This window comes from Taeniopygia guttata, chromosome Z, assembly GCF_048771995.1.
Source record: "Taeniopygia guttata chromosome Z, bTaeGut7.mat, whole genome shotgun sequence".
Taxonomy (NCBI): domain Eukaryota; kingdom Metazoa; phylum Chordata; class Aves; order Passeriformes; family Estrildidae; genus Taeniopygia; species Taeniopygia guttata.
This window is the reverse complement of record NC_133063.1, coordinates 4,431,759-4,456,841: the sequence shown is the minus strand read 5'-3', so window position 1 is coordinate 4,456,841 and position 25,083 is coordinate 4,431,759. Positions and strand designations below refer to the sequence as shown.

General features: G+C 50.4%; 1 protein-coding gene across 3 annotated transcripts in view; it reads right to left on the bottom strand.

Moving 5' to 3' along the window:
* The window catches only part of ZBTB7C (zinc finger and BTB domain containing 7C), a 153,757-nt gene extending 138,898 nt beyond the window's left edge, over nucleotides 1-14,859 (bottom strand). For all 3 annotated transcript variants that reach the window (XM_072922035.1, XM_030258107.4, XM_072922037.1), the window contains exons 1-2: nucleotides 14,500-14,859; nucleotides 13,617-13,687 (exon numbers count right to left, since the gene is read on the bottom strand). The gene's annotated coding sequence lies outside the window, so the exon portion shown is untranslated. The remainder of the gene's footprint in view (nucleotides 1-13,616; nucleotides 13,688-14,499) is intronic.
* Nucleotides 14,860-25,083: the final 10,224 nt, after the last annotated feature.

Sequence of the window (25,083 nt, the reverse complement as noted above, 5' to 3'; positions counted from 1 at the left end):
AAAACCTGATCATCCTCAGTTCTGAACCAAAATGAGGCTCTAAATCAAAACACTGCCATGCAAAGGGCTGCAGGAAGCAGGAGTTCCCTGTTTCTCCAGGGCTTCCCTTTGCCAACCACCTTGGTTCTAACCCTGAGAAGTGAGGAAGTTCCCTCTGGAGATCAAAAAGTCCCTTATTAAGGGAATAGTGGTGATGGCTGGGAGGAGCAACAAGAGGTTGTAAAAAAAGCAGGCAGACAGTGTTTGTCTTGGCCTCCTGGACATGTATTATTTTCCTGGGACGCAAGCTCCAGCCCCACACTGAAGGCAAGGATGCGTGAAGCAGAGACGGGGCTGCCTTGCCAACGTGGAGTTTGTTTCGGAAGAAACTCACCCGGCATTTCCGTGCAGGAAGGAGACAGTGGGGCCGCACAGCCAGAGCTGCTGGAGGGTGCCTGGGAAGCACCAGCCAGATTCCTCAGGCTTGGGGTGCATGCACAGGGTCCAGGCAGCACCCCAAAAAAACCCACACAGGGAGATGGGCAAAGTTTAAAGCTCCCTGTGGTCTTGCCATGCTCTCCATCCATCCCTCCACACATCCATGCCCGATTCCAACAGCTACAAGGCAGATCATGTACAGGTCTATAGGGATGTGCCAAAGGCTCTGTCCCCATCCTCTGCACCAGCCCTGCCACCTCCTCTGCTTCAGCCACCACTCCACTGCTCAGAGACCCACAAGGCCCTGGCTGTGTTTAATTAAGTGACCTCACACTGATTTACACAAAAATAACCCTGTTTCCTAGCATACCAGCTTCAGGCAGCTCCCTCCAGTGACAGAACCACACTACTCCAAGGAAAGTTATCAGTTCATTATCAGTTACCCATTACAATTCAGAATTTTTAAAAAATCTTCTTTATATTAAAGGCGCAATGTCTTTATATTAATGTGACACAAAAGTCAACTCATCTTTAACACAAATCTAGGAAGAAATATTTTCTTTTTTTGGGGGGGGCTTGAACTGTTTTTGCTTGGACTGTTTCATGCTTTGAAGTTAATTGTAACTATTTAGCTTTATACATCACTTGCTCAGAAAGTTACAAGCCTCCCAGATCTCCCTGGTTTATCTGGGACCAGGGTTTGAAAGTCACAGCTGTCACTAGCCCAGCTTCCATTAGGGAGATTAATCTTCCCCGAGATGTGTCTTTGGGAAGGTCTGAATCACAGGGCTGGATCCTGCTCTTGGTTACACAGCGCTACAAGAATTGCAAGAAGGGGAGGAAAAACAAAGCTGGGCTGGACTGGCGAGCATCAAGCCTCCTGCTGTGGAACTGGACACGGGCATTGGGACTTTTGAGCAGAATATTTATGCCCTATGAAGCAAAGCAGAGCCCTGCCCCAGTGCTGGATATGCCAGGCACTGGAGCAAGTTAGTAAAATTAATAGCAATAACCAAATTGTGCTTGGGAAACTCAACAGTGGCTTTGCCTACATGATGGATGGAAAAGTTGTAGCTGCAGGTCCCTGGTGATGCTCAGGGAGACCCTCTTCTGCTCTGGGGTGTGCCATGGATGACATTCCTCATTCCTAAATCAGGGGAACTTCCTATTCCTCAGTGCCAAATTTAACTCAAACAAAGCAGTGAGGGAACAGCCCATGCCATGGCAAACACCAGGTGCTGCTGGGACAACCAGCTTGAGAACAATCCCCTGCAAACAGCCTGCCCCTCCTTCCCACCCCCCCTCCCAGCTCATCATCCACCCACAGGAGCAAAATAAAAAGCTTTGGGCTTTTAGTTAAAAAAGAAGAGCATCAAATCAGGGTCTTGACCAGTCAGGCTGCTTTGTGAATCAGCCCATTTCCTGCAGGGACCCAGGACAGGAACACAAGAGATACAACATCAGCTGCACCTCCAGCTAACACCACTGGAGTGAAAGAGCGCAGGGAGATGCTCACCTTTAATTTGGGGAACCTGCAATGGATCAGCATCACTTTTTCCTTATCAAAGCAGCAGAATCCAGCTTACAAACTAAAAGGCTGCAGCATGTAAGCAATTAGCATACACTTCCCACTGCATAGGGCTACTCTTGTCAAAATAACTGAAAAACCTCTTCTTTAAAGCACAGTCTTACAGAATTATTCTGCCTCGGCTCCACTGCACTTGCAGGGCCCTGTATTTGTTCCTCAGCTGAGACAGTTGCAAGTTAAGTGCTGAATGGCGGTGTTGCTGCTACAGGGATTCTGCAGCTAAATAATTCAGTAACCAATTACTGTTTAACAATATCCCTCCCCATCATCCCAGCGTCGATCCATCATCCCAGGGCAAGAGAGCCCAGCAGAAAGGAGGCAGTGAGAAGCCTCCTTGTGATGTAAACACATTGACTCGTGTATAATATACAACTTATTGATCAGAAGACAAGGTATACGGCACATTTTATTGCATGCTAAATGAGGGCTGTAATGAATTGCTGCTTGCCTCCAGGTCATTTGTTTGATTGCCACCTAAGCAAATTGGTCAGGGTGAAAGGTCTTGCCTCTGGGGCAGGACCTTGGTGAAGTGAGCTGCTGATCAAGAGAAACATGAGAAAACAGAAATCAAGATGGTCTCATGCTCTTTCTGTGCATGAGGAACAGGAAAGCTGGTCTTCTCCCTCATCCCCAAAATGTACAAGACACAACTGTAGCTGATGCTTTCACCAAGAGCATCAGGACCACTGCACCCAACCAGGTCTGCAGCAAGGGCATCCAGTGCTCCCCAGCTCAGATTCACCCCGCTCAGGACCTGGTTCTCCCAGCCTGTCACTGCGCCTTTACTGGGACCTGAAATCAGAAAAAAAACCTGGGGTGTGAAGAGCTGACTTCACATTTAAAGAGTCAGGGATACAGAGCACACATGGCCAGCTGCCCCCCTGGCTATGAGACAAGGGCTGAACCTGTTCTTCATGCTGGGCACCGCCAGAGCTCACCCAGCTTTTCTCCACCACCGTGGCTCTGCAGAGAAACACGTCTGGTTTTTAAAGATATCCCTCCTGCCTGCTTGGTTCCTGCTTTGTGTGGCTTTAAAGCTTTCTTCTGCACAGCTATAAAAGGGTGTGAGAAAACTTGGAAAGGAAGCCCTGGGTGGTACAGACAACTGGAACAAGGAGCAATCTGTGCCCGGGGCAGGGGAGGGGGTGGCAGAGCCCACATGGTGCCAGGCTGAATGGCTGCCGGGGAGGAAATGACACACCACACTATCCTGCTTTTGTCCAGGGGTGAGACCAAAACGCTCCAGAGGAAAAAGAAAAACCAAAAAGGGATTATTCTGCCTTGTGCTCTCCCTCCCCTCGCCCCCCTGCCACCCCCAAGCAGGCTACAGGTGACAGGCCTCCACATCCTCGCTCCAGTGGGCCGTGGGGCATCGTGATCTGAGCAGCATCTGGTTTGCTTTAGCATTGGGCTTATACTTTTCATGCTCCTCAGGTTTCTCCCTGTTTTTTAATTAGGAATCACGGCCACGAGGCCACCCATTGCTGGGTCTGGCTGGGCAGCAGAGCCCAGGTGCAGGAACACCCTGCTCCACTGCTCCCACCAGAGCTGCCAGGGAAATGCCATGGGCAGGAGGGGACAGGCAGTGCCCCCAGCCCTGCCTGTGTGCAAGGTGACACCCAGCACACACCAGACGAGGTGCCCACACTGGTGGCCTCCCCAAACCCTGTCTCCCAAAGGGCTCTGCTCCAGCAGTGTCCTGGCTGCACTCTCTGGAAAAATGAAGACTTAAAAACTTTCTGGCCTCGCTTCTCCAAAGTTAAGCTCAAAACTTGGGTGCTTTCCAGCCCCTCCAGTCTCACCTCTCCTGCTCCCATATCAGTGGTCCCTCCTTCACAACAGCTGTGGGGTTTCCCCAGCATCCATCACTGGGAAAATCCTGTCCCCAAGAGCTTGTCTCCTCGTTCCACACAACTGAGGCTTGTCCTAGATCCTTCACCTGCAGCTCATGAATCGTCTCCCAAATGCCTAAACAACTTCTGAAGCTTCACCCCACCATATCACATGGTTTTTTCCAATCTCTTCTCGTTTTCCCAGTGTTTTGATAACTCACCTATTGTGTCTCCCCTTGTAAAAGGACCAGAACTGACACCTCATTACTCAGCCAAAACTCTCTCTGTATCTGGGCCACCCCTCACTCTTCACTTCAAGCATAATGGGAACAAGCAAGGCACAAATCCATTTTCAGAAAAATTAAGAAGCCCACCCCAAAAGGGACAAAAATCTCTATTGTACATACCCATACTGATGGTGCCTCTCATTATAAACAAAAACACAACTTCTCCTCCTGCATCACATGAGCACATCAAAAGGTCAATACTAGGAAGAAATTCCTCCTTGTGAGGGTGGGGAGGCCCTGGCACAGGGTGCCCAGAGCAGCTAAGCTGTCCCTGGATCCCTGGAAATGTCCCACGCCAGGCTGGATGGGGCTTGGAGCACCCTGGGATTGTGGAAGGAGTCCCTGCCCATGAGGTTCCCTCTACCTTCAGCTGGTACAAATCATCACTCTTACAGACACCAGGACGTATTTTGACTACATGAGCTATAAAACCTTCTGCCCATCCCACAGCTGGCTGGGGCCCTCAGTGCTAGAAGCTGTAAACAACAAAAAGACCCCAAAATTAGCTACTGCAGCAGACATATCCAGGTCATATTTCTCTTCTTCTGCATGCCAGAGTTTTTTCCTCTTTAAGGAAAACTCAGCGCTTCCCCTTTTATTCCTCTTTCAACTAACAATTTCCAAGCTTCTCTTCACCCCCATAATTATTTTAATATTAGGTGGAGGACAGTAGGCCTTGCAAAGCTGGACAGTGAGGTGGTTGATGGAAATTGTCTGGCTTTTTCCCATTAAATTCATTTTTGAAGGGTTAATGTGCAATCCCATCACTGCCACCAGCAAACAGGAGGATGGGCAGAAGCAAGCACACGACAGCCCTTTTGCAAACAAAAACTAGAAGCAGAAGAGGGTCAGAAATGGTGCAGGTGTCTCAGCTGACATCACACCAGCCAGCACAAAGTCACCCTGCTGAGGAACACCCTAAGAAAAGACTGAAGATCTGCCGCTTCTACATGGATTCAATCTTGAACAAGAAGGGCTGAAAACTTCACTCATGGGGCTCTGCAGTGCTCAGTCTGGGCTGAGGAAGATTCTCTTTTCCTTTTACTCTCTAGAAGACTCATTTCATGCTCAGCTCCGAGGAGGAGCAAAACCTGACCATGGTTCCTCTGGAAAACAGCATCCAGTGGCAGCACCAGCACAGCTCCTTCCCAAGCCCAACCATGCAGCAGCCACCTACCACAATCTCCTCGTCAGCACCCGTCCCTCATCCACAGAGAAAAGCTGCTCCATGCAGATACACGACCTTGTTACATTCTTAATTAATTACTATTGATAACCTATCGGTGTGGCCGGCCAGCCAACCTGCCATGCCTGCAGCAGAGCCTCCTCTTGCTCAGCTGATGAAGGACCTGACCTGGATGGAGCTGGACAGTGAGCTCTGCCTCTGGGGAGGGAGAAAGAGAGCCCAGGGGAAGGTGGGGAAAGGATCATCCCAGCGATGGACTCAGAGGAAGACCCACAGCACAAGATCAGAGTGATGGAGAAACCGGAGATGTGGGAGCAGGAGAAGACAACCCCGAGCATGAAGGATGGCAATAGGAAGGAAGATTTACCCCTCTGGGTCACCTCAATACCTGGGTGTCCCCAGGACATGTGTCCCCAGACACTCCTTAGTCAGCCCAGCCACCCCAGGCACCACCAGCCCCGGGGCCAGTGCAGTGTGGGGAGCCCTGGGGAAGCACTGCAAGGAGCCACCAGCCTCAGGGCACACTGTCTGAACGTCTGCATATTGGAAACCACTTAAAAACACCCCCTAATACCAATAAAAATAGTGTAAGGGCAAAACAGATGCAAACACACAACTGAGGGCACACACCCCATGCCAAACCCACCAGGGTGGCTGCCAAAACTCCCAAAGATTTCCCCATCCCCACAAGCTCATGGTGCAGCACCAGATGAGGCAGAGGGCAAGAGGAGAAGGTGCCCAGCAGTATTGAGTGTGGCAGAAAAAATGGTTTGTGGGTTGGGGTTTGTTTTTTTTTTTTTCATTTAAACCACACCTGCACATCATCCACCCATTTGTGCCCCTCCAGACTCATCCACACTCTCACCACTCGCAAGCTGCTTCCCAACAAGGACCAACTTTGTTATGAAAAAGTACAGGGCCTGAGGCAAAATTAGCTTTTTTGTCTCCCAAACAGGCAATTATCTCTTGCACAACTATGCAAGTCTAAAATGCAGGAGAGGCAATACTAAGCTTTACTAAAATGGTGCCTTTAAAGTACAAATTGTTGCAACATGTGAAAATAACATGGGGGAATTGCACTTGTGGAAGATTTGGAGAACTTTTTATTTTATATAATTTTCAAGCACACCAGGCTTCCAATCGAGGTGACCCAAAAAAAAAGTCTACTTTCAGCTGTGCTACACATAGCACCCCATTTTTAGACCATTTTAGAGGAGGTAAAATGATCTGCTTCTCTGTTCCCCCTGAAGACCCACAGGTATGCTCCTTTCAATATTTAAAGGGAGCTTACAAAAAAGATGGAAAGGCACTTTTCACATGGGTTTGTAGTGATAGGTTTTAAAGTCAGAGTTTTAAATTTAGATTAGATGTTACAAAGAAATCCTTCCCTGTGAGGGTAGAGAGGACCTGGCACAGGTTTCCCACAGAAGCTGTGGCTGCCCTGTCCCTGGAAGTTTCCAAGGCCAGGCTGGACAAGGCTTGGAGCAACCTGGGATAGTGGAAGGGATCCTGGATGAGCTTTGAGAATCCTGCCAACCCAAACCATTTTATAGAAGACATTTAAAAAGGGATCAAAACATAACACACACGGTGCTACAGGAGTCTGTACATACAGGTAGAGACAAATCTACTTAAATGGGATACTCAAGTTACATCAGCGTCACAAAAAGTCAAATTAACACTCTTTTCCATATTTTGAAGAGGAACCCTAAAATGGGTCATTTCTAACCTGATACCATTAATTTAAATGTCCGTGTTTGTTTAGTGAAGCCTGTCTATCCTGGGTCACTTTAACCTTAAAACCTGAACACAGGAAATTAATGCACTGCAGCATTAATTACATGTTATGCAAGGACTTATTTTACAGCCTAATAGCTTGAAACAGTTGAAAGAAACCCTGCTGCCTGTGTCTTGCTTACAATTCACATGGCAACTCTGTGCTTCTGATCAGGCTGACCAAGAAGTGTTTATCTTCTCATGGAGAAAACAAACAACTGCATATCAGACATTAATTTAATTAATCCAGGGCACCAGCCAGCAGCAGCTCTGCACCAATCATAGAAGAACAGAATAAATACCCTGACCTGGAAAGACCCACAAGGACCATCAAAGCCCCACCCCAGGCCCTGCACAGGACAGCCCAAATGATCACAATGCTTGGAGGCATTGGGTTGGAGTGAAGATCAAGGTTCCCAGCATGGAATTCCAGCCCCAAAAAGAAACTCCAACTGGAAACATCCAAAGAAGAGGACAGTTCATACAGGCCAGGCTGACCAGTAAGAGCACTGGCCACAAATCCCTGCTGGGAACCCTCAGTGACTACAAACAATCATGCTTCTCTTCTTCCCTGTTTAATTCATAACCAAGATGCTCAGAAGCAACATGACTACCCCAAATATGTTCTCTCACATCTTCTGGACTTCAGCCTGCTGAGCTGGCGGAGGTCACCATGCTCCTGCCCACCCTTTTCTCGGCTTCCCTTTGATCACAGGCTCACCACAGAGCAAGGCAACCTAAAAACAAAGGCCCCAAAGGGATCCATATTTCAAACTTGCCAGTGGCTTCTGACTCGTGCCCCTGTGCCAAGGCACAACAGGCTCTACAGAAGGGCTCATCTCCGTGGCAGTCATGGAATTCATCTCCTGCCAGTTACCTTGAGGTCCCTACATTTGCTAATGCTGATTTGGTTACTGCCATCAGACTTGATCAAGCATGCAAATCTTCAGGTCTCACGCTAGACAAAGCCTGGAGAAAGGATAAGGCCGGAGCAAACAAATATGTAAAAATAGGATTTCTTTATTAAAATGGGAAAAAAAAGTGGGTGGGGGGATAAGAAGTAAACTTTTCTCCTCTCTCCCAGCTTCCTCTTCTGATGTGACTCTTAAACACAATGCAATGAGAGGGCTCCCACAGCATTGGAAAGGCTCCTGCCATCAGCAACAGAATCCAAGAGGCCCCACAGCACAAAGGCCACCCCTCTGCTCTGGAGCCAGCCTGGCAGAGCTGGGGCTGTTCCCCTGCACAGGAGAAGCTCCAGGGAGAGCTCAGAGCCCCTGCCAGGGCCTCAAGGGGCTCCAGGAGAGCTGCAGAGGGACTGGGGACAAGGCAGGCAGGGACAGCACACAGGGAATGGCTCCCACTGCCAGAGGGCAGGGACAGATGGGATATTGGGAATTAGGAATTGCTGGCTGGGAGGGTGGGCAGGCCCTGGCACAGGGTGCCCAGAGCAGCTGTGGCTGCCCCTGGATCCCTGGAAGTGTCCAAGGCCAGGTTGGACAGGGCTTGGAGCACCCTGGGATAGTGGAATTTGTCCCAGCCCATTACAGGTGATGGGACTGGGTGACCTTTAAGGTCCCTTCCAGCCCGAACCATTCTAAAAATTTCTAGAGCATCATGCGCCCCACAACCCAAAGGAGACCAATTCTCTTGGCTGGCAAAGGCAACAGCTTTCAGATAAACCATAGAGCTGCTGATTTTACCCACTGAAAGACATAAATAAAATGTCCACACTATGTCCATCAGGGTATCCAAGAGTTTCTTATAGGGTTCAAGCTATTTGTGGACCTAAATTTTCCCTGCAGCTATAAGAAGAAGAAGTAATTTTGCATTTAGGGTCCTGAACCATAGTGCAGCTTTGTTATTAAACAGCTGACACTACCCTGAAGCCTGAGTGCAGCGTTTTATGTGCATGTGAGAGTGTACAGAGCATTTGTGTGTCATTTCTGATGAATGGTGCTGCATAAATGTTAGATCTTCAACCCATTGCTCTCGCAAATACTATTTCTTCTCTTATTTATTTGTATTGCTGTAATTCATTCAGGTGCCAACCATGACTGAGGCTGTGCCATCAATATGCAGCCTGACAGCAGCAGCAAGAGACAACAGCAGCTCTACAGATCACACAGGAGAACAGCAAGCGGTGTTGGTGGGGAATGGTTGCAAAGGCAGAGAATGTCCTCAAATCCCAAGGAAAAGCCCAGCAAAGCAAACAGCTCTGATGCACAGAGCACCTGTCTAAGTGTTTAATCAGAAGAGGCATATAGGCCCCATCTGTGGCATAACATGGGGCCACCATGTCCTCTTTCAAATGGAGGTGTGTGCCACCAAAACACCTAGACCATGCAGACCTCTGCAAAACTGGTCCCAGACAAAAGAACCACAGAATTCCTTTTTTAAGGCTGGAAAAGCCTTCTAAAATTGAGTCCTACTGTTTCCCCAGCACTGGCAAGCCCACTAACCCATTATCTCCAGGTGCCACATCCACATGGCTTGTAAATCCCTCCAGGGATGGGGACTCCACCACTGCCCTGGGCAGACCATGTCAACATTTGCCAATGCTCTCCATGAAAAAATTTCCACTAATATGGAATCTAAACTGCCCTGGTGCAACTTGAGGCCATCTCATCTTGTCCCTGTGGCTTGTCCTGGCTGTGACAGCCTCCCTAGCTGCCCTGGAGACTTGCCTTCCTACAGGAGCAATAAACACATGCCCCAGTGCTGGTTTGTATGGACCAGCAGGATGAGATGCTATCAGCCCACAGCTCTCCTCTGCTCCAGAAGCACCCTGAGGCAGCAGGCAAGCCCTGCTGCTGCGGAGCAGTGCAGCAGCTGGATTTGCAATACCCCAGCTATGGCCTGGCAAGGTATGGCCCTGATGAAGCCAAAAAAATCCCCATGCAAAGACTTTTCAACCAACCAGGTTATGTAAATAAGCAAGGTACCTCCCAGTGACAGTAACAGAGAACTAATGTCTCACTAAATAAATGAAACAGATTAATGACCAGAGTGACTGTTGCTTCTTTGAGCTGGTCGTGGTGAGATAAAAGGCAAAGCAAGAACTGGATCCCTTTCCATAGGAGTGCTGTAAAATGAGTGGCACAGACTCAGCAGAGCTGAAAATACAGAGCAGGACACACTTTTCCCTCCAAACACACCTGATCCTTCTTTCTCTACCTTTCTTTTTCTCTCCAATACCCACTCTGGAAAAACCAAACTTCATTCATAACAGAACCAAACTATTTCCTTTTTTATTCTAATATTTCCTTGGGTTTTTTTAATAGGCGACCATCTGGGAGTGGGGGAGTAGAAAGGAAGCCCTGAAGCTTTTCAGACACAATAAATAAATTATATATAAAAAAAAAGAAGTATGATTAAAACCAAAAAGCATAAACAAACAAGCCATGTTACCCAGAATAATGACTTCAGGGAAAAGCGCCAAAAAAATTGTATAAGCTTCTGGAGCGTGGCAAGAGAAGAGAAGAGAACAGAAAGTCCTCACTGCTGAGGAGAAGGTGCCACTGCAAAGGGACAGAGGTTGGGACTACAGGGATACCCTGGGCAAGCTAGGAAGGGGAAGGGTTTCACACAGATTTAGATCCCAAATTTGTCTTCAGGCACCTGGTTTTGATTACTGCAAAGCCCCAGTCTAGGCACTCTCAGACCTTTTCAATTTATTTCAATTTTTTTTTTTCAAAATTTTAATTGCATCTTCTCCTCTCTGATGAGACCCCACCTGGAGTCAAGCTTCCTCAGCTTCATTCCTCAGGGAATCCTCTGCACATGAAGGATGTGGAGCTGTTGGATCCAGCCCAGAGGAGGCCACGGAGCTGCTGCCAGGGCTGGAGCCCCTCTGCTCTGGAGCCAGCCTGGCAGAGCTGGGGCTGTTCCCCTGCACAAGAGAAGCTCCAGGGAGAGCTCAGAGCCCCTGCCAGGGCCTCAAGGGGCTCCAGGAGAGCTGCAGAGGGACTGGGGACAAGGCAGGCAGGGACAGCACACAGGGAATGGCTCCCACTGCCAGAGGGCAGGGACAGATGGGATATTGGGAATTGGGAATTGCTGGCTGGGAGGGTGGGCAGGCCCTGGCACAGGGTGCCCAGAGCAGCTGTGGCTGCCCCTGGAATCCTGGAAGTGTCCAAGGACAGGATGGATGGGCCTTGGAGCAACCAGGTATAGTTGAAGATGGCTCTGCTCATGAGGCTCCTTTGGGCCCACTTCTCGAGCTTGCCCACGTCCCTCTCGATGGCATCCCATCACTCAGGCACGTCAACCACACTCAGTTCAGTGTCATCTGCAAATACAAACCCCTCTGAGCTATTCTTGTTGTACAGCTCCATCATTTTCGGCAGCAGCACGCCATATTCTGCAGGGATGACAAACTGGGGGAACACAGAGTGGATGGCATTACCCAGAGCAAATCTGATTTTTTTCTGACAAGCAGGCAGCACAGAAGGATGCACCCATTGCTCCTGTCCTAGCAGGGAAGCATTCTGTGGGGGGTGGTGACTTTGCACTCAGGGGTCTCCAGCCTGATGCAGTGCATTAAAAGTAACAGGGTGCCTCATGAAAGCTGTGGTGAGGAGGACAGGGACAATGTGCAGCACTGAGACAGGGCTAGCAGAAAATGGGCCAGCACAGGCAGCCATGCTCCTGAGATACTGACACTGCAGCAGAGAAGATAAATGACTGGCCCAAGGCCACGCAGCCAGGCAGTGTCCCCTCTACATGACTTTCAATCCCCGCTCCAGCACAGGACTGCTGAGGGATCCTTCAACAAAATGCTATATTGGCTTCGAAATCATGAGATTTATTTAACACCTGAACACACTCACACACAGAAATGTACTTTTTTTCCTGCCTCTTCTCTTGCCTCTACTCATAAAGCATATCTTAAAGCCTCTCTGAATAACCAGAAAAACTAAAAACTTTGTATTTCCCCATGAAAGGAGAACTCATAGGGGTTAACTTGACTCCAGGAGCTGGGGCTTCACAGTGAAGCAGGATGCTGCCAGCAGTCCCACCTGGCAAATCAGTGCCTGTATTTACAATTGTACACGCTGAGACTCTACAAATATTTCCTAGAAGCTATAAACCCCATCCCAACAATTGCAACGGGAGCGGGGATAAATTAGCTGAAGCCTGTCACTTGGTGAAGTCACGCTGGAGGAGATCCATCCAGGTAATCCATCTTTCTGCTGCGTTATACAATGACACAGTAATGGCCAGCCCAGAGGGATTTCCTTCAGGAAAACTCAACTGTTACTAAAATGGTAAGTTAATACCAAGCAAGAACTCAGCCGTCATTAGACCGAAGGATAGACATGACAGGGAATAAAATATTACAGTCCCCATTCAAATATTTTCATTTACAAGAGCACAAATAAATAGACCTATCAGTAGGCTGCAAAGAGAGGAGGCTGGGATTAAAGGAGAAAAGAAAAAAAGACCTGCACGCATCGATTCCATCTTTGCCATTTTTCCTAATAAATAGCCTGGCATGGCTGTGCTGATGGGTAGCTGGGGTGGAGGAGGGCACGCTGCCCAGCTCTCACAGGGACACAGGACACAAATCTGAGCTCAGGCTCTGCCCTTTTGTGTTGATTAAAAAAAAAAAAAAAAAAAGGCAGCCCTAAGAAGAAAGGAAGAAAGCAAGAAAAGTTATGTGGCTAATAAAGGGCTCTATTGTGCCATCAATTTTTTAAGCTTTAATGATTTCGGGAGGAAGTTCAGCTCAGCAATCAATAGCACAATACGGGCAGGAGGGCTCGGAGGAAATTCAGCGCTGGAGCTGCGGAGAGGGTTGGGTGGAAAGGGGGGCTTGGAGGAAGGGGGTTCCCCTCCTTCAGCGGGCAGGGGGCTCCCAGCACCCCTGTCCCCCTCCTGTTTAGCCCGCTGGGTGTGAGCTCCCTCTCCTGCTGCACAGTGCATGCAGCCAGGGGACAGCGGGGACATTTGGGGATACCACAGCTGCTGCCACGGCAAGGGAGCTGGAAAAGCACCCACACCAGCTGGGATGCTCACCCCTAATGGAACTGAGCACATCCCAGGGATGCTCACAGCACACCAGGGACAGCCCACGGATCATCACCCCACACTGAGCATATCCCAGGGATCATCACCTCACACTCCCCACCCCACGCAGAGTATATCCCAGGAATTATCACCCCACACTGAGCATATCCCAGAAATTATCACACTCCCCACACCGGGATTGAGCATATCCCACAGATGGCCACCCCACACCGGGCACATCCCCAGGATGAACACCCCACACTGAGCATATCCCAGAAATGATCACCCCACACTCCCCAAATCTGGGTTTAGCACATCCCAGAGATGCTCGCCCCACACCGTGCCCATCCCTGGGATGCTCGCCCCACACTCCCCACACCCAGACTGTGCCCATGCCAGGGACACTCTCCTCCAGGCCCACCTGCCCCTGAGCCCCAAAGCCCGGGGCACACAGACATCCTCCCCCCAGACCCCCGTGCTCCGGGAAGCGCCGCTCCTGCCCGCAGCAGCAGACGTACCGCATCGCCGAGTCTCGGTGCTGCCGCCGGGATGCGGGGCTGTCCGGGGGATGATCCTGCGCCAGGCAAACCTAGGAGACACGGTGACACAGCGTGAGGCTCTCCAGCATCACCTCGCCCGAGGTGTCACCCTGGACAGGAGCCACTGCCGCCTCCCAGTCCTCACAGGCACGGGCAGCAGCTGGGTAAAAACCGGGCTAAAAACAGAGGGATTCCCAGCACCGGGGCGATCCCGAGCCGTCCGGGGGCAGAGGAGAAAGGATGGGATGAGGCAGGACGGGACGGGGCGGGATCACCCCGCGCATCCCGTCTTTCTCTGCAAGGAAAAGCCGATCCTGTAAGTTGATGCCAAACGTCAGGGAGCGCTTGGCGGAGCGGGACCGCACCGCTGCACCGCCAGCCCCCGCAGGCAGCAGGGAAGTCGGGCGAAAAGTTTTGCCACGATCCAGGGGATAATGATAAAAATTACTAATAGTAATTAATCAGGAAAAAGAAAAATAATAGCAATTAGTCAACAAAAACTAGCGACCGTTGGAGAAGAAGAACGGGGGAATGCCCGACCTGGAGCGGCGGTGACAGCAGCGCTGCCTGAGCGTGATGCTGCCTCTGCAGCTTGGGGACCCAACGGGAGGACCGGGCACGGTCCCCCGGTACCGGGAGGGACGGAGGGAGGGGACGGCAGGGGAGGGAAGATGAAGGAAGGGGGGAGCTGCCGCCGCTACCTCCCCCCCGCCCCTCAGGAGGGTCCCGGCGGGGCTGGGGATGGATGGAGAGACCCGCTCGGGGCTCACCCCCGTCGGTGAAGGCAGCGGTTCCCACCCGGCAATTCCGGGAGGGAGGAAAGCAGAGAATTATTTTAAAATAGAAAATAAATTAGACTTACCGTCTAAAACGAAATCAGCAGGGAGGGATCCGCGGCCAGCGCAGCGCGGGACGGGGCGGGGCGGGGCGGGGCAGCTCCGCGCACCTCGAAGAGGGGGCAAAGCAGCGGCGGATGGCGACGGACGCACAAGCAGCGAGCGCGGCGGGGACCGCGGCACCGCCCGCCCCGTCCGGCGGCGCTGGCCCGCGGCTGAGGGCGGCTCGGCGGCGGGGGCGAGCCGAGGGCCCGGATGTCGCTGGCCCCGCGCCGGGGGGGCCGCACGGGACGTTCTGAGGGTGTGTGAGGGGATCCCTCCTCGTCCCGTCGGGGCGCTGGGCGCTGCCACGTGCGACCGCGCCGGGGGGGGGCGCCGCACCCTCCTCGTTGTCGCTGCCGGTCTCTGTCTCACCCCCCCCGCCCCCCCCACCCCCGCCGGGTTTGACAGGTCCACGCGACCAAACAAACCGCGGCGGACGGGCGGGCGGAGCGGCCAATGGGAGCGCGCGGCGGGGAGGATCAGCCAATGGGAGCGCGCGGCGGGGGCGGGACCGCCTGAGGGGAGCGCGGCGGAGGCGCCGCCCCCCGGCCAGAGCGCCGCCCGCTGCCCTCGGGTGCGGGGCTGGGGGAGCGTGAGGGGTGGGATCGCAGTACAGACGGGGAATGGCCTGCAGAGTGAGATAGCCCGAGAGATTGCCCACTCCCTCCTCATGCCGTAGGAAGGGACACGTTCCACTAGACCAGCTTGCTCCAAGCCCCGTCCATTCTGGACGCTTCAGGGATGGAGCAGTCATAGGTTTTTTTGGGCAACCGGTGCCAAGGCCTCGCCAGCAGCATCCTCAAGTCCTTCTCTCAGAGCTGCTCTTTATTGCCAGCCTGCATTGATCCCGCGGGTCACCTCGCCTCAAGTGCAGCTTCAGCTGTTGGGCTTGGTAAACCTCAGAGGTTCCCATGGCCTGGCTTCTCATGTCCCACACTGATGATTCCCAACAAATAAATCCTACCATGGGGATAAAGGAAAAGCCAATACATGGAGCAGAGTGGCACTCCAGCACTGTCATCCTGCCGTGAGACCCCCAGCCTGTTTTCTGGGGATGGGCTTGATGAAGTGGGGCACAGGTGATGGTATTGCCCTGGTCCTGCAGGGATCCAGCAGCTCTGGATCCTCTGCATTCCCTTCCTAATTGCCTCACCCTGCCTGCCATCTCCAGCGAAAAAGAAAGCTTCACGATATGTTTGGTTTCCATGTCCATGTGGATCACAAGCTGCAGGTGCCACCAGGTGCCCGGTGTGTTGTTAGACAATCATCCCTCAAGCCAACCTGACAAAACTTGCGGATGATCCTTTATCACGCCTCAGCCTTTCAAGGATTGCGTGAGGCAAGAAAATATGATTTGCCGGGAAAATAGACAACACATCTAAATCCAGGAAATCCATGAAATTTGGATATCAAGCAGCCCCCTTTATATGTCTAATGATCTTGGTCCCAAAACTGGTATTCTAAAAGACACCATTTTTTTTTCTTTTTAATGGTTTTCCTTGGCAGGGTGTTCTGGAAATTCAGGATTTGGGATATTGACTTCCTTTTTTTTTTTTTTTTTTAAGCCAGACTTCAACAACAATCACGATTTGTTTTTATTTCATCTGCTATCCGACCCTGTTATCAGGCTCTTGTGCTTTCCCACTCAGTCCCTGAGTGCAGTCAGCACGATGCTGAGTCACAGAAGAACATTGTCAGCTTAAACTCTGAGCAGTGAGGCTTCACCCTCAATATCAGCTACTCAGGGAGAACCTCCCTGTGTGCATTTAGAACATTTCCAGCATACTTGCACTCTATTTTTTGGGATTCTCATAAAATGTTTCCAGTGAAACACCATTTTAGGAATGGTGTTTAGGGTCTCCTTTAGGGTTTGTTGTTCTATAGTCCATCTGTTTCAGGTGGAGGAGCCTAGCACAGCAATTCAACCTGGAATCTCTGCTCTAATAACCAGTAAAACCATTGCTAAAAGCTGATCCAGACTGGGATCTGATTCTGAGTGCCTTAATTAGTCAAAAGTGCCCAGCTTTAGTCAAAATCCATTACTAGTGATGTGTTTTTAGATTTAAAGGGAAGGTTTAAATTAGGAAAAGTAGGAGCAGCTGCTGTGAGTTTGCTGATAGAGGAATGTGTGTTCCTAACAAAAAGCAGAGGCAGGTTTGGGATCTTTTTCCTCCAGACGAAGCATGACATCCAGCTAGAAAGTTCTCCATAAGGGGCAGAAGGGATTTTCTGCCCCTCTCTGCCTCTAAGGAAACACTCCTAAGCTTCATCTCGTCTCTAGATCCAAACTTAGCACCTGATTATCTTTAAAACAACAAGTTTGTGTAAAGCACGTTGACAGGAACAACGCGATGGTGCTGCCTGATCTCCCTTCTGCATCCCCTGCCTTCAAAAACACACCCAGGTGGAATCAAGTGTCCGAACCCACTGCAGCCAAAAGCACCTTGGAGAGAGTGAGTGACACAAGACTGACATGCCTTTGTCTGGCAAACACTCACCAGCACAGCAGGCAAGAGGCTGGGAGGAATGGGAATTTTGGATGGAGGTGTCTCAAGGCAGAAGGTGGTGCTTGTGTCTGCTTGTGGTTGTTATCTCCTCCTGCCCAGCCACAGGCAAACTTGAGATGGGGTGAAACCAGGGAGGAGCTCAGCATGAGATTGGAAATAGATGAAATAGAAATACAACTTTTCCTGTTCCACTTTGTATTTAGTTGTTTTTCAGGGTCCTGAGTGCATTAATTGGTATTAATTACCCTGACCAACTTCATCTCTACCCATGCACCTACCACTCATTAGTCCAGAGGCTCTAATTAGGCTCTGGGCACTTTCCTGAGCTCTGTTGTTGTAGTACTTGGTTGTAGGGTCGAGGAAGATGTGGGCACCCCTCTCTTACTGCCATGTTTGTTCCACTTGTGCTTAAGGAGGTCTGTGGCCAAGTACTCTCAGGAATTTCCCAACAGATTTCTGATCCATGAAGTTTATCCCCTCCTGAGAGCCGTAACTCAGCTCTGCTAGAAATGGCTCAACTCTGGCACCCACTTGTAATGTAATTGAGTGTGGAAATTGGCAGGAGAGGTAGGGAGCTACCTCATCTTCATGCACATAATCAATAGCAAATCATTACTTAAAAAGTAAAGTGGTTGATGGTGTTTCTGTAGGGCAAGACATGCCCTGCATTTTCAGTCTTTGATTCATACTGCTTAGCATGCCATGAGATGGGGCTCAGTGAGTGACTCACATTGTAAAAGCTCCCCAGTTAGCTCCTGGTGCTCCCTCTCAGCAAGTGTGTCATGATTGCTTCAGCATGTCTGTGTCTGTTCTCTCTCCCAGCTCCCAAACCCTTCAAGGCCATTTTAGGGATTTCCCTAAGTCCAGACGCTGGAGGGATAGCACCAAAGCATGCATGGGGCTCTTGCCAGCATCAAGGCACACTCACTCTGGATGAGGTCCAGCCTGCAGGAAGCAGAGCACGATACAGCTCAGCCCACCTGACACTTGGATGGCTGAGGGAGTTGGAAATGTGCTCAGTGTGGAGAAAAGGAGGCTCAGGGGGGACCCTGTGGCTCTGCACAGCTCCTGACAGGAGGGGACAGCCAAGAGGGTCGGGCTCTGCTCCCAGGGAACAGGGACAGGAGGAGAGGGAACGGCCTCAGGCTGGGCCAGGAGAAGTTTAGATTGAGTATTAGGGAAAATCGCTTTACTGAAAGGATTTCCCAGACTTGGCACAGCTGCCCAGGTCTGTGATGGCATCCCTGTCCTTGGAGGGATTTAAAAGCTATGTGGTTGTAGCACCTGGGGACATGGGTCAGTGGTGGCCTTGGCAGTGCTAGGGAAATGTACTTGATGGTCTTGGAGGTTGTTTCCAACCTGAATGATTCTGTGATTCTCTGACAGGAAACCCATGGCTTGGGGAGCACAAGCTGTGGCAGCCTACTCCATCTTGCAGGAGAAAGGAACTTTGCTCCTGACTTCCACCACAGATATGGGAGAAGAAGGTGGCATGCTGAAAGTGTATTCTCTGTGTTAGTATTGTCATATCCATTGCAGATGCACCTTGGTGCTTCTGAACTGTCAACCTTCCTGAACACAAGCTGCCCAGCTGGATGCTCCTGCTCCAGTGAGGGATTCAGCCAAGGAATCAATCATCCTTTTCTTACCACTGCAAGTTGTTTGCTGTACTTCCATAACCTTGTCACGGATTTTGGTCTGGAGCTGCACCTTCAAGAAGTGACAAAGCTTGGTCGGATTCTTTATTTATACACTGAGGATGCAGGGAGTATTCCTTCCCTGTTGCTTCCTGTTCTCTCCTTGCAGTGACAGCCAACTGACTCTGTTCCCTGGAGCTACACTGGGGTTTCTGTAAGTTTGAGTGGGTCCTTGGACAAGAGGTGGGAGTTGGGAGACCCTGGAACCAGTCTGCTTTGGCTGAGAGGAGGACAGCACAGAGGAAGGACAGCAACTTAGCTGGGGCTTGCAAGACCTCCAGCCAGCAGTGGCCTAAGCTACTCTCTCTGGGTTTGAAGCAGAACAGAAGTGCTGGCATGTGACCCTGTCACAGAATCACAGGGTAGCTTGGGCTGGGAGAGACCTTAAGGAGACCATGTCATTCATGCCCATGTCCCATAGGCAGGGACACTTCCCACTATCCCAGGCTGCTCCAAGCCCTGTCCAACCTGGCCTTGGACACTTCCAGGGATGAAGCAGCCACAGCTGATCTAGGCAACCTCTGCCTGTGTCTCACCTCCCTCAAAATCAGGAATTTCTTCCAAATATCTAATCTAAACCTCCAGTCTTTAGGACCATTAATCCTCCTGAAGGATGCTGCTCATTTTCTCTGGACTCCTAAACCCAAAGCAGTGACAGAATGGCAGCTGAGCTCTGGGGCAGCATGAAGGGTTACGGAGAGCTGTGAGGTGACAGGCGGTCCTGGGCAAGGCTGAGCACGTCCTGTGGAGGCCAGCCAGCAGGGCTGACCTGATGTAACAGGGAGCTGGCACTGGATGCTTAACTTCAAATGGCCCAGGGACTGAACAGATGGCTCCTCTTTATTTGCATGCTACTTGGATTTGTGAGTCAAACAGAAGAATAACTTAATTTTTGACATTTGCTTCTCCTCAGAGCCCGGCACAATTTATGTTATACTGGCATTTGCGTGAAGGATGTTGCTTTAGGCACTAAACCCATCCTGGCTTTAACCCTAAAAGGAGCCAAATAGGCAGGAATCGTATTCCTCCCCAGCTCTTTTGTAGGCTCTGCCAAGGGATATCACACTTACACAGTGACCAAAGAATCAGGAGAAAACAGTCATTTGGGGCTTGTGGAAGGAAGGGGCAGGGTTGGAGTTAAACTAGACTGGAAAATATCTCATTTGTAGGCCTGAAATGAGAAACTGTTTGTGGATGAGGTTTACCTCCTATTAAAAATACCCTTCAAGGCCTGTGCAGTTAGTCTTGAGCACAGGGGATAAATTTAGTGAAGTCTTGTTCCTGCTGACATAAACTTAAGTGAAAATAATATATATGGCCAGAGCAGAACATCTGCAAGCCAATTAAAAACCTGGCTGATCGCACCCCAGATGACAGTTGCCATGACTAGTGTGTCTGCGTGCCACCCCTTTGAGAGGGGAAAAAACAGATCCTGCTTGGCTGTGCAGCATCTCTATACATCTTCCAATGCCCACAACAGCTAATGGTGATTATTTGATAGCTGGAGTCCCAGCAGCATGTCCTCCTCGCCCTAACGCCTGTGCCTGCTGTCCCCAGTAGTCCTTTGTGGTCACATATGTGATATTCATGGGTTTGACTGTAGGTCACTTATAAAAGTCACAGGGAAACAGAATAAAGCTCATTTTCTGACCCAATTGTAAAGATATGAGAGCCTGGGTAAGGATGTGTGAAAACAATGAAATACACGTTTTTCAAAGGCTGTATTTGAAATACTTAGCACAAAGAGATAGTCTTTGTTTTCCAGCAGACAAAGTGCTGTTCTCCTTCACCTGTAATTTTAAGCGAAATATCAAGTGATGTTTTTGTGGATGGAAGATAAAGCAGGCAGAACAGGGAGACCCATACCTTTGAATTCTGAGTCTACAATGTTTTCCAGACTGTTTTCAGCATCTCTTGCATTCACTGTGATCCCCCTCTTGTGGTTAGTCCAGTGCCTGCAAAATTTCCATGTCCATGCCTGTCAGGGCTCAGAGGCTTTGGGTTCCCCAGCCAGTGCAACTGAAATATGGTGGCTTCATGGTCAGCTGCCCCTCAGCTGAGCTGCTGTGGCCATCCTGCTGTGTTCTAGAAGACAACCCCAGCTGTGGGGCAAAAAGCATTGTCCCTAACCCCAGCAGCCTCAGTTGCCAACCTGTTGGGAAGCTGCTGGCCTTGTGTAAGCTCTTGAGATGCTTTCTGTTGGGAAGTAAAAGATGTTTTAAACCCTATACATGCAAGTCCAGCAGACACATTTTCCTCTGCCACATGGACAGGCCATGAGCACGTACAGGAAGGATTTAACAGCCCAGCTCATGGGCCATAATGTATTATATTACAATTACTTGGTCCCGTCTGATGGCGTGTTTCATATTTGGCCTGAGCCCTCAGTGCATAAAACATGCCTGGAGCACACAGCAATTGTGGTGTTGCTTGGATGCAAATAAATCATCTCCTCTACATCCCATGAGGAGCATGTATTCGATTTTAGATTGAATACTGGGGAAAATTTATTCACTGGAAGGGTAGTCTGGCATTGGCACAGTGTGTCCAGGGCAGTAGTGGGGTCATCATCCCTGCAGGGATTACAAAGCCCTGTAGGTATGGCGCTTGAAAGTGTTGGGGGAGCAGTTGGACTAGGCAAAAGGTCTTTTCCACTCTAAATGATTCTGTGATTCTGTGAAAAAACTCCTTTTTTCACTGACCCTACTGAGTTGTTCAGCTTGAAAACAAGACTGACCCCAGTGTTCATGTAGGCTGAGAACCATGGGGTGGAGTTCTGATTCCCTTGAGTTAGCCCATCATCTCTCTTGTGTCTTCTGGGAGGCCAGGATCATTGTGGCTTAATTCTTCTTTTGGCTATTGAGTGTCTTTTCAATACTTGCTCTTCCCCCTTCCTTTGGTGCTGCAAGGAGTTAGGACAGATACTCTACAGATATTCTGTGCTCTATGTCCTCTTTAGGATTCATCCTTGTATTCAGTCCAATCTACAGACATACAGCAACAAGACCTGTAAGAATCTCCTCATAACTTTCCATCTCCTGGGTTGGTTGGCTTTTTTTGGTTTTGTTTTTGTTTCAGAAGCAAGATGCCCGGTGTTGAAATAGCCTGACATTTCATGAGGGCCCTTTGTGAGATGTGGCACAAGCATATCGTGATTCTTTGTCATTTTCTCCATCACTCTCATCGTGTGAGACTCTCCACAGCCCCAGGCCTCACCAGACCCACACACAGCTGAAAAACAGCTCATAGCCGGAGGGCTGCTGTGATTAGGAGCAGCGGGGCTGTGCTGCTGGGGAGAGTAAGGAACTGCACTCCCTCTCGTGGTTGTGCTCTCCCCTACCTTTTCCTGCAGCAGAAGACCCTAAAACTTCACTTACAGAACCAGTGCAATATCCTCAGCACATCCAGAGCTAGCAACACAACACAGACCAGCATTCAAGGCACTGGTAGTTCAGCTAAAAGTTTTGTCAAGCTATTAATTGTTTGGGAAAAAAATAAAAACATTCCATGCCAGATGTCTGCCTTAGGCTGAAGTTCTCTGGAAAGTTTCAGCCAAAGTATTATGTCCATTTCCAAGAATGAGGGGAAAGCACAGTGTTTTGCCCAGTTTTGAAAAGGAATAATTCCATGAAATTGTAATAACAGAGAAAAGCCTCCATCTATTGAAGAAAGAGCTGTCATAAAAGTGCCATTTGCTACTTCCAGGAAAGTTTGTTTAATTTTGAATTAGTTATGAGCTCTGAAAATCATGGTTTGCATGTGCTCGACAGATCCAGTCACAGATTAACAGCTCTGTTCTCTGAGGACTGTCTGCAGCAGGCACGCTCCAACTAAGGCCTGAAAAGGCTGGAGTATGGAATGGCTCCTTCCAGCATTGGAAATAAGAACTGAGGAGGTCAGGAAAGCTGGGGAGAATAGAAGGTTCAGATGTGAATGTTGTGATGGGCTCAGAGACAAGTAGGTGTTGCTATGAGAGGGGTAACACAAGCTGGCTTAGGAAAAGATAATAATGAAAAAGTTATGAGAGTTAGACCAGGCACCTTCTCTCTGCTGCTCCAGAAATACTTGCCTTGGTGGCAGAGAAAGGAAGGAACTGATTCCAGCAGGTCAGGAAAGGGGAATCTACTCATCTACCCCAGTGCTCTGCTCAGAGCCCACCTGCAGAGCTGCCCCAGCCCTGGCTCCAGCAGCACAAGGACGTGGAGCTGCTGGAGCCAGCCCAGAGGAGGCCACGGAGCTGCTGCCAGGGCTGGAGCCCCTCTGCTCTGGAGCCAGCCTGGCAGAGCTGGGGCTGTTCCCCTGCACAAGAGAAGCTCCAGGGAGAGCTCAGAGCCCCTGCCAGGGCCTCAAGGGGCTCCAGGAGAGCTGCAGAGGGACTGGGGACAAGGCAGGCAGGGACAGCACACAGGGAATGGCTCCCACTGCCAGAGGGCAGGGACAGATGGGATATTGGGAATTGGGAATTGATGGCTGGGAGGGTGGGCAGGCCCTGGCACAGGGTGCCCAGAGCAGCTGTGGCTGCCCCTGGATCCCTGGAAGTGTCCAAGGCCAGGTTGGACAGGGTTTGGAGCAACCTGGGACAGTGGAAGTTGTCCCTGCCCATGGCAGGGAGTCAAAGGAGGTGAGCTCTAATCCCTCCCTGTCAAAGCATTTCATGATTCTAAGATCCTATGCCCCCAACACTGGGTCAGAGCTGAGCTGAGCAGCTTTCCCATGCAGGGAGAGTTTCTTCTCAAAGTTTGGCTGCCGCGCCGTCATCCCAAAGGCGATTTCTGAGGGAAAGCAGGAGTGCCTCAGGAGCATGTCTAGGATGCTTTCAGTTGGTATGTGGTAGAGATGTACTGACTGATCCAGGGTGTCCATGGGAGCATTTTCTATCCAGCAGCATGGCATTGCAGAGACTTGGGGCAAACTGACTGGAGCTCTGGGCTGCTCCTCCCGGCACCCTGCCTCTGACATCTAAAGCTTGCACTGGGTGTCTGGACACAGCCCTGCAGCGTGCCCTGCGGACTCGAGTGCAGATAGCATCTGACTCCCTTGTCCTGGCAAGAAGATTATCTAGCTTTATAATGCTGCCATCCAGATGCCAAAAACGCACTTTTGCCATCCATTGGAGGGAAGGTTGTTAAGAATGAAGGCGTTGACACAACCTGCCTTTGGGGGAAATGGCACGGAGAAGCATCCCTAGTTCAAGAGGCTGTCTGAGTTTAGCAATAGTTTCTTGTTCCCAGGCTCTGGGCCAGGATAAATGGGCTGCAGTGTACTTTGGGAAGGATGGTTTTGCCTCCAGGAGGAAAAGAGCTTAGCACAGCTCTGCCTGGAGTCCCTCTTAAGCTCATGCACACAAAGGGTTGGGTGCTGGTTGCTCAGATGGGCTTGTTGCTGGCCTTCCCTGGGTGCAGCATCAGCTGCTGTTAGCAGGTACAATGAGAAGGGATTGAGAAGCAAGAGGGGCCCACAGGTTTGATTTGCTTTTATGAATTAGCCTGAGTGCATGGAATGGCCTCTCCATGATGTGAAGGAGAGGAAAGCAGAGATTAGGATGACTCCTGTCTCTCTGCTCCAAGCTTTGCGTACACGAGCGCGTGTTCCTCACCGTGCCAAGTATTTTAATGCCTCACGTGGTATCTGGGAACAATCAGAGAACAAAGAACACCAGCCCTTCTCCCTGCCCAGCCCCTGCTGCCCTGGATGCCTCTGGGTCTGGGTGGTGGATGAGGCAGGAGCCAGGCAAGGCCTGGCCTAGTTGAGAGGTCCTGGGGTCTTCTCCATGGGCTCCATCCAACTGCTCTGCCCTGGAAACCTTCAGGTTTTAGGAGTGTTTGCCCTGCAAGGGAATTGGAACAGGCACAACAACTGGAGTCTCATGGCCGACATTGTTCCCATCCTCACTGGAGAGGAACGTGCCTCAGATCTGTGTGCTGCCTAAAAAAAAGGTCTTTTCTGTTAACTGAGGTGTTTGAGGCCATCTCCAGCCACTACTCCATGACAAGTGTCATCTGAGCCCTGTGCCATGCCCTCCAGTCTCTGTCTCAGTACCTAAAGTATCTCACATGGCACTGGAGACCAACCTTTAGGTACCTGAAGTGAACCCTTGGTGTTCATACGCCTCTTGGTGTTCATGCAACTCTGATTGTCCTGGGATGGGCCATTTCTGCTGCTCAGCTCAACAGTAACTTTCTCAGGTGTTCTGTTCAACTGGGCTTTCTGGATGAATGGACCACAGGAGGGTGGTGGGGATGTTCAGTCACCCCTTCCCAGAGGGACTCCACCCCTTCCAGAGAGTCTCCAGGAAAGATGTCCCCAAAATCTGTGCCAGGGAGCAGAACGGGCTTCATTTCCTCACCCTGGATTTTAACCTTAC